Source organism: Ictidomys tridecemlineatus, chromosome 7, assembly GCF_052094955.1.
Source record: "Ictidomys tridecemlineatus isolate mIctTri1 chromosome 7, mIctTri1.hap1, whole genome shotgun sequence".
NCBI lineage: Eukaryota > Metazoa > Chordata > Mammalia > Rodentia > Sciuridae > Ictidomys > Ictidomys tridecemlineatus.
Window position 1 is genome coordinate 102987359 of NC_135483.1, and position 9366 is coordinate 102996724.

The 9366-nt window shown below is 34.3% G+C and overlaps 1 long non-coding RNA gene across 1 annotated transcript; it reads right to left on the reverse strand.

Annotated features, from left to right (window-relative positions):
• Positions 1–4600: 4600 nt before the first annotated feature.
• LOC120893014 (uncharacterized) lies at positions 4601–8635 on the reverse strand. The gene is made up of 3 exons (XR_005737910.2): positions 8331–8635; positions 7244–7511; positions 4601–6288 (listed from the first exon to the last, which is right to left on the reverse strand). It is a non-coding gene; the product is annotated as an uncharacterized LOC120893014 (long non-coding RNA).
• Between the last annotated feature and the right edge of the window lie 731 nt (positions 8636–9366).

Here is a 9366-nt window from a genome sequence, read left to right on the forward strand (position 1 = left end):
AATAGTAATAACTAACAGGATATCTGAATTTTGTAGTCTTCAATAATTATTTATTATTATTAATAGTAACTACTATTACTTATAGTCATAAATATTACTAATAGTAATAACTAATGGGATATCTGAATCTTGTAGTCTTTGATAATATTCTTTGTTAAGACTGGCAAATTTCAGTTTCATTCTTAGTCCTAGAGAAAACAACAAAATTCAGATTTGCTTTCATCTAGGCACAGAAAGATATGTCCTGTATGATCTCACTCATATGTACAATTCAATAATGTTAGTCTCATAGAAGTTGAGATTTTAGTGAAAGTTACCAGCAACTGGTAACAGTCAAGGACAAGGGAAATGGTAGATCAATGGGTACTAAATTACAGTTAGATAGGAACAGGAAGTTCTAGTATGCTTTTGAACAGCAGGTGTTCAAAGACAGCAGCAATAAACTATGTATTTCAAAAAGCCAAAAGAAAGTATTTTTAATGCTTTCATCATAAAGAAATGCTAAATTATTGAGGCAATAGACATGTCTAATTTTGTTCAAACATGCCATAGTTTGGATATAAGCTGTCCTCCAAAAGCATCTGTGCAGAAACTTTTAGAGGTAAAACGATTAGATTATGAGAGCTGTAACCTGGCCGGCCATATGAGTTGAATGGATTAACTGGGTAGTAACTGTAGACAGGTGTGGTGTGGCTTCAAGAGGGGAGTCATGGGGACATGTCCTGGGAGAGTTCATCTTCCTGTGAGAGTTCATCTTGCCTTCTCTACTTCCTGGCCACCAGAAACAGAGCAATTTTTGTACCCCATGCCCTTTAGCCCCAATTTTCTGACTTTCTTTGGGCCCAAAGAATGGAATCAGCCCACCACTGACTGAACCATAAGCCCAAAGTAAACTATTCCTCCTCTAAGTTATTCTTGTTAGGTATATTGATCAGCAAGGAAAAGCCAACTAACACAAAACGTTGTGCAATGTATACATCTATGGAAACCCCACACAGTATCTCATTAATATGTATACTTTTGATGTTTTTTATGTATTAGTTAAAATATATTTAATTAATAAAACACAAACATCATACTTACCCTTAAATGGGATAGTGAATGCAATGGAAAAGAAAGTTGCTTGTGGGGTTCTGATAATGTCTTTTACTTTAGTGGGTGATTACTGCATAGTGATTCTTTTTATGAAAATTCAATTAAGTGTATATACTAATTATTTGTATAATTTTCTGTTTGTTATCTTTCAAAATAGGTTTACTTCAGAAAAGAACACCTATGTTATCTAATTTAAAGCATAATCACAATTTGGGAAATAATTATGTAAACTAATTAATTTAAAATACATGAAATATGACTTTTTAAAGAATTGAAATAGTGGTTTGGCATTTAAAAATATATTAACATTAAAACACATTAACATATTTCTGAGGAAGAGTTACATAATTGTCTCCATAGATACATACAATTAATTCTATAAGAAACAATTCAATAGTTGCCATCCATTCACAGTGAAATTTATTCTTAGTAAAGTGGGAATAGAAGGGAAAACCCTATATCTATTCCATTTTGAACTTTGGAAAAGTGTACTTATTAAGAATCTATAGCACACAAGATACCAGTTTAAGAAGACTTAGAAATGATCTCATTAAAGTCAGAAAGAGAAGGTGTCTATCATCTCTGCCAGCTTATGTCAAAATTGAAACATTAAGACATAGACAACAAATAAAAATAAAAGACATAGAGATGGGAAGGAAGAAGACAAAATTATTTTGTGTACATACGATATATTATTCATATTAAATAATAACTAAAATTCTGATACAATTTATAAACTATTAGAATTAATCTCTCTATATATTCAACACAAAAATAATATCTCTATAGAAAATCACAAAGGAAGTAAAAAAGTCTAATTTAAAAAATATATATACTTTTCAAAAGAGCAACTGAGTGTAATTTTAAAGTGCTTAGAACTCATCTAATGAGATATAAATATGGAGTTCTTAGAGAAGATGATATAATTTATTAAGGAAAATAAAGGAAGACCTGAATAAGTGAAGCATTGTGCAAAGTAGATGAACAGGAAGACTCGATGTTATGAAGGTGCCAATTAATCTAAAACTCCAATGCCATTCCTTATTAAAATCTTAGTGCCATTTGTCCATGGAAATTGCAAAGTTGATCTTTGCACTCATGAAAAATTACAGACTCAGAACTGACAAGTTTGAAGGTGAAAAATACATACTGATAATCTATGCTATCAGAGATTTTACCCTATAGCAGTTGAAAAAGTATGGCATTTGGTACAGGTAAAGACAAAGCACATAAATGAATCTATATGTATATGGGAATTCGGTTTATGGCAAAGGTATGCGTGGATTGAATTTATGCTTTTCAATAGACTAAGCCCTATAGATTATATTCAATCTAAAAAAAAATAATAACGCAATGAAAGTTGTACTTGCTACTGACAGTATCGGTACTCTATTCAGATTCCCCAGGATTCCCTTCCATTTTTGTACACCCCTCCTGAGTACCCATGTAATTCTGCTACTAACAGTCAAAGTCTGCTTTTTCTGAACTTGGAGTCCAGAAACTTTCAGGTGCTTTGACTTTTTCACCTCTTCTCCCCCTCACCAGACCCATAATCATGCCATTTCTGCTTTGAGAAAGAAAAATGAAAAAGAGGAAAAAAATCTAAGCCCACCAATTAAAATTTTACGTACTGAGTGGACTGACCTTCCTTTCTGTCCTCCAGGGATATCAAACATTCATGTGGTGCCTGCATACAATGCAGAATGACCTATAAGCCAGATCCATGTTTTCTCTTTCTCTGTCAACTGATGGGGCCATCATGGCCGAAAGAGAGAGAAAACATAGTGTAGAAGAAGTTAAGGCCCAGAGAATTTGTGCCACTTCTTTGTGTAACTTAATTGGTATCCCAGTGCCCATTAGGAAAATGGTGGAGAGCTTCTGTATATTCCCACCTTGAAACCTCTTGGGTCAGACAGCATCCTTTAATGATAGGAAGCTAAGGCTGCATGTTAATGTTTGGATCCATGGTTGAATGTTCAATTTCTACTAAAGACCAGGAACAACTAAAGCCTTTCAAACGGAGAATAGTTACCTGCAGAGAATGTAGTATTCTGCTAAAAATTTATGAATCTACAGTGTGATTCACCCACAGGGGTCAATCAAATATCACCTTCAAATGTCACCTCTAACTGCCATTGCTTCTGCCACTACCACTTCAAGTACTCTTTGTTCTTCTGGATCATATACTACAAGGATAGGCTATCTCTAGCTCATACCAATTTCCCAGATGACCTTATTCAAATTTAACATGTTTTGAGTGATTTGAAAAATGAATCAGAGGTCTTATTCAAATGAAGAAGATGTTGCTTCCCAGTCTCTGTCCTTCTATTTTAGTTGCAGGAGGAGCCAGAGGCAACAACACATTCAACATGCAAAGAATATTTTGACATGCTGTGCATCACTGCATTCATAAGAATTACACTGAGATGAAAGGTCCCTGGATTTATAGGATCCATTCTCCACCCTCTGACAAGTAAATGTTTTACCAATATATTTGACATAGCAGCTACTTTCTGCTGCCCTGGTTCAATCAGCATAATATCACTGTGATAAAACAGCATGATGTCTCATGGAAGGAACAGGAAATCAACATGCCTGTGGGTTTAACTTTGACACAATCTGAAGACATACTATATACCCTGAGTTAGGTGGCTGAAGAGATCTAAAGAGAAAAGTTAAAGAAAGAACACTGCAATGTGAAGTTAGAGAATGTTGGCATTTATAGTGGGTAGGAAAATTAAACCTTGAGATAATCCAAGGAGAAAAAGAATGAGAAATAGAAGGAGACCTAAGAGAATGCTATCTTAAAAAGGTTAGAGAATCAAAATAACAACAAGGAGTTGTGGGTAGCACTAAATGCCACAGGCAAAGCTTTGGAGCATGACCGGTTAGAAGGGTGCATGGACTGGGGGTACAGTACAATAAAGTCTCAGAGAAGATGAGAGCTTGTTGAAGAATAAACCTTAGTAAAAATTTTATGAAAAGTAATAATTACTCTAATTTACAAAACTCTCATTTTCTGAGGATTTTTAATAGCAAATTATTTTGTTCTTTCATGAAATATTATTTTGTTATACATATAGTATTCTTGTGTTTTTTTCCCCAATAGTTCCAGTTAGGCTTTTTTAAGCATTCTTAAAAATACTTGGATTTTCTTTATTTGCTCTTGATTTGTATATCTTGTGCTATTGCTATTCTGATGATTTTCCTTATTTATATATGTCTGTAGTTCTATTTTTAACATTAATCTTCAAAAATAGTGTGATACGATATTTAGTATTTAATCATGTACATTTGATTTATAGCTCCTTCATTAGAAAAAATTGCTCTGCAATCATATTTCAGAGATATTAATGAGAAAATATTTTACTTACACAACAACAGGAGTCTTGAGTTATGGGGAAATGAAATTATTCTAGTCTTAAGAATTTTACAAGATAGATGACAAATAATAGATAAATAGAGAGATACAGAAATATCCATATATACATATATAAACCTATCACATTTAAAACTGTAACTCAAAAAAGACTTCTGCGTTTTTATCTTTGTTTCTTACAAACTATTTTTAGCTCAAATTATCATTTCTCAAACTATTGCTTGTAAAACTTTGTCCTATCTCCCTGCCTCAACTATTCCTCTCTGTATCTCCTTTACTGATTGTTACAGTTTTATAATAGATGTCCCACCCCCAAGAAAAAAAAAACTCATGTGTGAGACAGTGAAAGAAAATTCAGAGGTGAAATGATTGGGTTATAAGAACTTTAGCCTTATCAGTACATTAATCCTCTGATAGGGATTAACTAGGTGGTAACTATAAGCAGGTAATGTGTGGCTAGAGGAGATGGGTCAAAGGGGTTATGCCTTATAGGTATACAATTTGTCTTGGTTGAGCTGATATCTCTCTCTCTCTGCTTCCTGGTAATATATCCTAAGTGGCTTTCTTTCCTCCACACTCTACTGCCTTGATAATCTACCTCATCTTATGTCTTGAGGAATGAAAGTGGCCATCTGTGGACTGAGACCTCTGAAACCTCAAATAATCTTTTCCTTTTTTTTTTTTTTTTTTACATTTGTCTTGTCAGGTCTTTGGGTGACAGCAGTGAAAAAGTTGACTAAAACACTAATCAAATTAATGTTGAATTCTGAGTTATTTGGCCTGTTTGCTTTTACTTAACAAATCCATCCTTCATTAGACTCAAAATTTTAGAATTTTATCAACTAATATTTATAGGACTACAATGAAATGTAGGAAGTAGTGGGATTACTTTTCTCCTTGAACTTCCAAACAAATCTTCATCCATGTATAGTCAAAGCAAGTAAAATTTTACCCATGTATTTCTAAAAGATTTCTCTGAATTGCATTTCACAGGAAATCACCTGAACTGAATATTAACAAACATCAATCATATGAAGAGATGTTAAGAGAAGTTGTGTGGTCAAATAAATTCAGTAATTTCTATGATCTTAAAATGCAATGTAAATTGGTAAATAGGGTACACTATTCACATAGCATTTATAAAACTTAAAAGATATACTTGGGGTATAGTTCAGTGATGGATGGTAAAGCACTTTCTTGGTATGTGTGAGGACCTGGATTCAAACCTGCCCCCCAAATAAATAAATAAATATAAGACCTTCTGAGATAAGAACTTTTTAATGTCTTTTCATCTCCTTATGAAAAAAGAAAAGTGGTGGTCTTCAAATATTTTTGTTCTGTTGCTTCCTAAAATTTTAATAAGTTCTATATTCCCTATCCATTTAAAGTTCATACCTAAAACATTTCAACTTTCATTTAATTAATTGCATAGATGGAACATCCAACACTATAAAAATTGACATTTTAAATAAAACTGTTATATCACTTTTTAAAATGCATCCAACAGACTCTAAATACCATAATGATTTTCTATCCCTGCTTACCCACTGAATATATATGTGATTAAATTATTTAAGTTGGAAATTTTATACCTTTATCTCTTTGATCTTATATTTAAGTTCTAATTTCAACACGCAATTTTAACCTAGTGTAATGTGTCGTGTGTAAATTTTTTTTTTATCTTGATCCATAAGGAATGTGTTAACTCCCTTCCTCAGAAACCTAAATTGCTCCAGCTAAGTACGTCCACTTCACACGGGTTGCCACTTCAAACTGCTGCATCTTGTACTCCAATTTCTACCACTTGCAGGAGGCTGACAAGACAGAACACAGAATTTTATTACTTAGACATAGGATGCAAGGGACAGAAGAAACCCAGCATCTATCACAAGAGGCTCTGAAGGCATAGGAAGCTGCATGGCGGATGAAACCTTGTCTGCTCCACTTGAACCACAGCTGAGGACCTCCAGAAGCAAACCCATCATGGATTTTATACCCCAGAGGCATTATGACACATTAGGCCTAAGCATTATAGGACATCCTGATTGTAGGGGAAGCAGGAACAGAGCCAAGGCTATGCCAGCCACTTCCTTCTTCCCTCAGAACATGTCATTCCCAGCACACTCTATAGTTATTCTTGAGAACTATGATCCAGAAAAAGGAGAAACTTGAGTAGATCCAAGGCCACTCAGAGAAAAGTATCATAATTTCACAGTTTAAAATGAAAGGTTCTGCAATTGTCAATCAGCTTTCCCTATCTTGGCCCATGATGCTACTCTTTGTTTTATAAAAGTAAGGATCTCATGATTCCCATCCCTGAGTTTTTCTTTCAGGTGTCTATCTGTAGAAGCCCTTCAATTTTTCCAGATGACCTGTTCCTTTTTCTTCCTTTCTTTTTTTTTTTTTTTTGGTACATCATCTCCTTAATTTATGATTGCTGGAAATTTACACATTGTGAAAGCTTCACTCCAACTTTTTTTTTTTTTACATAGTCGTGCAAACTATCTTTTTTTTTTTTTACCTTAAATAGGAATTACATTTTCAGTCCTATTATAAAACTTTATTGGAAACTGTCTCATGACACATCACATCCTTCTTCATAGCTTAGTTACATACATGTGTCTTGCCTCTCCTACCTGGATTCTAAGATACTTGAAGGTGGAACACATATACCAGTTGACTTTATATACATCACAATAAGAGCAAAAACATTTGCTTTAATTTAATCAGGAGACTTATTATTAAGATATTTGTAAATAAGATATTGACCTTAAGTTTTCGATCCATAGAGCTTTCTTATCAGCTAGGTATTGCCATGAAAATGCTGATCAAAAAGTCAAACCCAAAATGTCAAATAATTTCCACAGCATGTATTTATTGTTCTTGCTTCTCAGGGCGTGGGTTAGTTGAGGTTCAGCTGATGAGGTGAATTCAGCAGAGCCTGGCTCCAGACTGCATTTCATCCTTGAGTTTGGTGGACATGTCTGGGTCTGAGACTTGGGATGAAGGACCAGCAACTTCCCAACATATGTAACTCCTGGTGATGACAGAGCACAAAAGGGCAAACCCAACCACACAAGCACATTTCAAGCCTCTGCCATGTCAATCTTCCTAATATCTCACTGGAGAAAGTAAGTCAAATGCCCTAATAAAAGAAAGGGCTGGGAAGTGCATATCACCTACAATGAGAAGGCTGTAAAAGCATAACATTGCTACAGTGGAGGATTGAAGCAGGACCATGGGACATATGGTATTCAGTCTCCCATGGCCACAAAACTGTTAATTGTATGAAAAGTGATAAATGAAAAAAAATTATATAGAAATTAAAGTTCTGTCTTGTTTTCTTTTCCCCAATAGAAGAGATGACAGTGCTGACTTATTATGGTTAACTGTTTGCCAGAAATGTTGGAGAGAGAAACATATGAGAGGAATAGGCTACTCTGCATAGGAACAGAAAAGGGATAGATTTTGGGGTACATAGTATCCTCAATCTAATGTACAACACATTCTTTGACAAGTTATTCCACATTTATTTTATAAGATAAAAGGCTACCAATATTAATTTAACATTGTTAAATAATGCTTTATGAAAAGTGTCCTGCCAACTTGTACTATTTACTTAAAAAGTGTTTTTGAACAAAGGGGAAAAAATGGATAATTCCTTCTTTCTTCTATCCTTTCCTTCTTCCTTTCTAATTTTTATTTGACAGATCTCCCTAAAAAATAGTATCATGTACATTACGAGATATATGTAAATATAATAGTTAACATTGTATATGTACATATGTGTATACGTATACATACATATATACATAAATTAAAGCAAATAGTATAGAAAAAGAAAACAAATGCTTACTGAAGCAAGAGAAGCAGAATTGATTCAGCCTGTCTCGTTGTCTCTGACTGCACCATAGAGAAGCTATTTGCTTTAGAACTACCCCAGGCTAGGCTGGGAAGGGCATAGTGACTCCCATCTTTAGTTATCATAGCTCACCCATCCAGATCAGGGTCTTCTGACACTCTTCCATTGTCGTTGCTGTCCTAAGGCTGTGACATGCAGGATTGTGAAAATGAAATAGCAACATCTAACTGGCTTCTGCTGTCCTCTACTGCCACCTGTATGCTGGAAGCAGACACCACACCATGTAGTGATCTCTAGGGCACTGGATGCACCTTCTGTGGCCAACCTTGAGAGATATGGTAGAGGAACGAGTCCTGGTGAGTACAATCTTAGAGAGAGAGGCTCCTTATCTTCTGTAAAACTTCCCTTTGTTAAAGAGAGAGAGAGAGAGAGAGAGAGAGCCAGCGAGAGAGAGAGAGAGATCCTCTTTGATAGAATTTAAGCGAAGAAGAAATACACTTGACCCAGAAAGGGAGCCCTGGTTCTCACATTAATTGATACTATGAAAAACCATTGACATCATTCAGCTAATTCAATCAAATCATAAAAGATATTAGAAGTGAAATTAAAAATATCATGTACCCTATGATATATATGTAAATATACAGGGCTCTTCTCTGCCCTGTTGATTATAACTGCTTCTGAACTAGAATTCCGGATTACCAGAAAAAAAGAAACTGAGTCACGAAGTGGACTAATCAAATCACCTAGGTCTTGTAACTCAAGGATGAAACTAAAGTCCTTTAAGTAAGCTGTAGTCTCAAAATTACATGTAATACCATTGTGACTATTGGCTTAATTCATCCTATAAAGCAAATCTGTAATTATAGCAACTGATAGTAAAACTGCTCTATCAGGAAAGTTCTAACTTCAAACATTCTGTCTTATATACCATGTCAAAAAAATATGTTTTGATTTTGAGGTTTGAGGAACAGATTGATTTTATTAAATAAGTAATTCCATTTTTTTTAGAAAAAAGAATATGGACTGT